Genomic DNA, 4,524 nt, shown 5'->3' with positions numbered 1-4,524 from the left:
ATGGATGGAAATAAGACGTTGCTTTTGTAATAATAAACTTTATTTACAGTCACTTTTCATAACGAATGTTGCAAAGTGCTTTCCAATCAAAATTAATTACATTTGAAACAAAACAAGCACACAGAGTGAGATAAAAACAGAAAGCACACAAATAGCACAAGAAGCTTTAAAACTTAAAGCTCAAATAAAGTCAGGAAAAGCTCTCCGATGAAAATGTGTTAAAGAAGTGGCTTAAAGCGAGCACAGAATCAGCCGAGCTGATGTCCTCGGGCAGGTCGTTCCAGAACCTCGGCCCGGGACTGAAAATGTTCTGTCCCCCTTCAGCCAGGCCTCTGGGACAGTTAACTGACCTTTGCCCGAGGATCGTAAGGAGCGTGGTGGAGGGTACGGTGTTAGAGGGTCGGCAGTGTCAGTAGGACTTCGTGTTTTTCCACCAGCGGGCCAGCAGATGGTACAGTTTGTTTTGTCATCTGCTGGGATCCGATTCTTTTGAGTTGTGCTTGAAAATAATAATTTAAAAAATTAACAAACAAAACTGTCCCGGACCAATGAGAGGCCTTTGCTGATGAGCAGTGGTCCAGAACACCTGTCAACAGGTGCAGAAGTCTGACTGAGAGCTACAGGAAACACCTGATGGCAGTGATTGGCTCAGAGGGTTGTTCAACTAAATAGTAGTTTACAGGTGACATCATGCTGGTTTGTTTGTTGTTGTTTTTATTTCTGTTGAACCACAATTCAAAAGCAACGTCATGATGTTCTTTACATTTTTATTTATTATTGCTTTTGTCAGTTTCAACCTATTTCAGTGCCTGAAGCTGTTTTTTTCCTTCTTTAATGGGAGGCTATGAACACATTTGAGGACGAGTGTACCTCAGGGTCAAGCCGGAGTTGTGGGTGTGTCCTGGACTCCAGCTCTCCTGAATGATGAACAGACTCCTCTGATGAACCTCTGAAGAGGAAACTCAGACCCAGTCAAATAGATGAAGTAAAAATGGGTGCTACTGGAATGAGAATGCTCTCACTCAGGGCAGAACAACAAGTCAGAACATTGTGAGGAGCTGCCCAGGACGTACACCTGGATCAGCAGCTGTCTCACCAAAAGATGCCTGGGATATGTTCATCAGTGACAACGTCATCGAGGAGCTTCTACAACAAAACAAAAGGTGGACACAGTGGATCAGATGTTAGCATCTACTCCTGTAAACTGAAAACACAGACGTGGCTAATGGTGCTCTGGTACAACATGCTGGACGCGGCCGTCCTCAATGCCGACACCAACGTCACTGCACAACACCCTGATTACATGAGTGGTGTGAACAGTGCACACCGGCTGTCCATCAAGGAGCTGGGCAACTCCAAAACCATAACACTGATGCAATGGGAAGATGCAGGATAAGGAAAAACACCAACAAACGTGAGCCACCACACAGCCACAGGTGGGCATTAGGCAGGAGGGCCGAGGGAAGACGAAGAGGTTTGCAATCTGCTGAGCTTCCAAAGACAGAAAAGTCAGCAGCTGGTGTTCCCAGTGCACCAGCCCAGTGTGCAGAGAGCACACACATGTAGAGCTCACTAGTGAGGCATGTAAGACTTTAGAGGGCAGTCTGTGGTCCACTGATGCTGTCAGCTGTGTTTTAGGTATTTTATTTGGTCACATTCCTCTAAATGTTCTACCTGTGTACATTTTATATTAATATTCAAAAAGCTACATGTTTTAGATGCACATTGCTCTTAAAGGGGGCACCTTACCCCGATGAACACCACTATACAGACAAGGAGCAATCTGCATGATGCAGCTCTACATCTGCAGTCCTTCTCCTGACACGGTTTGTTCAGTGAAAACTAGGTGTAGAAGTTTCCCCCTTTAAAGCATTCACTGATTGTCAGTTCTACTTAAATGTCCAAGTCACTGAATATCTCTTGGAGTCCAGTTAAATCCACCATTATGAAACAGAAGGACGATGGCACATGCATAAACCTACATAGGACAGGTCGTCCTCAAACACTGAGTGACTGAGCAAGAAGGAGACTAGTGAGGGAGGCCACCNATAACTTTGAAAAAGCACACAAGCATACAAAAGTCCTGTCAGGGAAAAGAGGAATCCAACGCTGCCTCCACAAAACACTGCCACGAAGCTGCACTCTCAGCTACACTTTGAGGGACATTTCACTTTGAAATAAATCTTTTTTTCTCACCTTTGTCGGCCTTCAGAGCACTTTCAGATCCGTCTTACAGTTAAGTTTCGTTTCTACACTTGGTCAAAGTTGAGTCTGAACCCGCCTCTGTTACTTCATTTTTTCCCTCCCACCAGAGAGGAGTGGTAACTCAGGAGGCAGCAGACATTAACCCTTTGATGCACAACATGGGTCCAAAGTGACCCGACGATAGGTGCTGTGTCTCTGCAATAAATTAATGTCATCATTCAACTTGTTTTTGATCATAATACATCCTTCTTTTATTATAACACTTTTTGTACCACGACTCTTCTGATGGGATCAGCACATCTGGTATCTAAGTCTTGTTTTATAATTATTCTAATGTGACCTGAGAAGACACTTGATGACTTGTGAAGGATAACTGTGTAGAATAATTGAAGCACTACTTTGAGAATAAGTACTTTCTTCACTAGGTCACCAAAGTAAAACTCATGTGACAGTTGACAGGTCCTGTGCCCAGAAACGCCTCCAAGTGATAATGCACCTGGCCCGGCTCTTAGGCGACGTGGTTAGGGCAAGTGACTGAGAGTCTGGGATTTGAAACCTGCCCAGGGCTGCCACACCAGAAACGAATATTTTGTGCTGTTGATTTTCTGTATTCAGAGATTTTGCAGATTTACTGCTTAAATGGTTGACGAGATGCTGCATGAGGGACCAGATGAAGGAGATGAGGAGGCAGCTGGTCCTGGTCCTGACTCTGAAATGTCTGGTGATGATGATGACCCAGTCTATGGACAGTCGTCCTCAAATCTATTCATAAAGAAAAGGCCAAATTCAAAATATTCTCTCAAATAAGTACAAGCTGAAAAAAGTAAGAATGAATGAAAAAATGCTAAATTATAGTTTAGTGAAATAAGACGTTGCTTTTGTAATAATAAACTTTATTTACAGTCACTTTTCATAACGAATGTTGCAAAGTGCTTTCCAATCAAAATTAATTACACTTGAAATAAAACAAGCACACAGAGTGAGATAAAAACAGAAAGCACACAAATAGCACAAGAAGCTTTAAAACTTAAAGCTTAAATAAAGTCAGGAAAAGCTCTCCGATGAAAATGTGTTAAAGAAGTGGCTTAAAGCGAGCACAGAATCAGCCGAGCTGATGTCCTCGGGCAGGTCGTTCCAGAACCTCGGCCCGGGACTGAAAATGTTCTGTCCCCCTTCAGCCGGGCCTCTGGGACAGTTAACTGGCCTTTGCCCGAGGATCGTAAGGAGCGTGGTGGAGGGTACGGTGTTAGAGGGTCGGCAGTGTCAGTAGGACACAGACCGCTGAGTGCTTTAAATGTGATCAACAGAATCTTTAAATCAATCCTAAATCGTACTGGCAGCCGATGTAAAGGAGCTCAAACAGGCGTGGTGTGCTCACGTTTCCTCTTCCTGGTTCGGAGCCTGGCAGCAGAGTTCTGCACCGTCTGCAGTCTGTCCAGGGATTCTGACTGAGACACATAAAAAGGCTGCTGCAGTGATCCAGCCGTGAGGAAATAAAATCCTCTCTGTGTCTTTAAAAGTTAAATAAGATCGAATCTTTGAAATATTTCTAAGATGACAAAACCATGACTGGACAAGTTTTGTGGCGTGTTTTTCAAAGGAAAGGTTGGAACATTTGAATATGAATAATAGATGGGAGTGGCTGCATCTGAACAGACCAACAGCAGCAAAGACTGAATGATTAAATGAAGGAACTGTGACGTTCAGTTTTCTTTCAGAGGAAACAAAGAGCTCTAACTTTAAAGACATTGAAGTTATAAAAGAGTCAAATAACACTCAGATGTTTAGTTTATATTCACTGTAAAATCCTGGTTTTCTATTTAACAAATCTCTAACACTGACAACACTAACATTGATAGGGTTCTCAATGCAGAACAGCACAGCAGGATTCTACATGTCACTTTACCATTTAACTGTCTCTTAATAAAAGCTCAGGTGTGGCTGTAATTAGTGTGTTACAAGCAAAGTCATCCATGACCAAGATTTAAATAAAAATGTTAAAATCGATCATTACCAATCAACATTTCAGATCGTCATGACGAATTAACCTTAAATGCATTTACATGGAGCTTGTAGAGGAAGATGAATCAGTACTGAGCTGTGATTAAAAGTTAAACGGTTCACCTGATGTTGAAGGTAATGCAGACCAGAGCAGGTGAGGAGTTCAGGAGGGCGACGTCAGTAGAGAGACACAGACCTGCAGCAGGCAGACAAAGACGTCAGAACACAGCAGCAACAGACACAGTTCAAAGACAGGCAGCAGGTTATAAACAGACAAGTTACATTAAAAAAAAATAAGGTACCGATCAGATGACAAAT

General features: G+C 42.8%; 1 protein-coding gene across 8 annotated transcripts in view; it reads right to left on the bottom strand.

Annotated features, from left to right (window-relative positions):
• Positions 1-2,278, bottom strand: part of LOC103375450 (nuclear GTPase SLIP-GC-like) — a 36,694-nt gene extending 34,416 nt beyond the window's left edge. For 7 of the 8 annotated variants that reach the window (XM_008305741.1, XM_008305750.1, XM_008305742.1 and 4 more), the window contains exon 1: positions 2,197-2,278. The gene's annotated coding sequence lies outside the window, so the exon portion shown is untranslated. The remainder of the gene's footprint in view (positions 1-2,196) is intronic. The other variant, XM_008305751.1, reaches the window with a different exon arrangement.
• Between the last annotated feature and the right edge of the window lie 2,246 nt (positions 2,279-4,524).

This window comes from Stegastes partitus, unplaced genomic scaffold (assembly GCF_000690725.1).
Source record: "Stegastes partitus isolate 25-593 unplaced genomic scaffold, Stegastes_partitus-1.0.2 Scaffold2600, whole genome shotgun sequence".
NCBI classification, from domain to species: Eukaryota; Metazoa; Chordata; class Actinopteri; family Pomacentridae; genus Stegastes; species Stegastes partitus.
The sequence above is the reverse complement of the archived record's forward strand: the minus strand, read 5'-3'. Positions and strand labels throughout refer to the sequence as shown.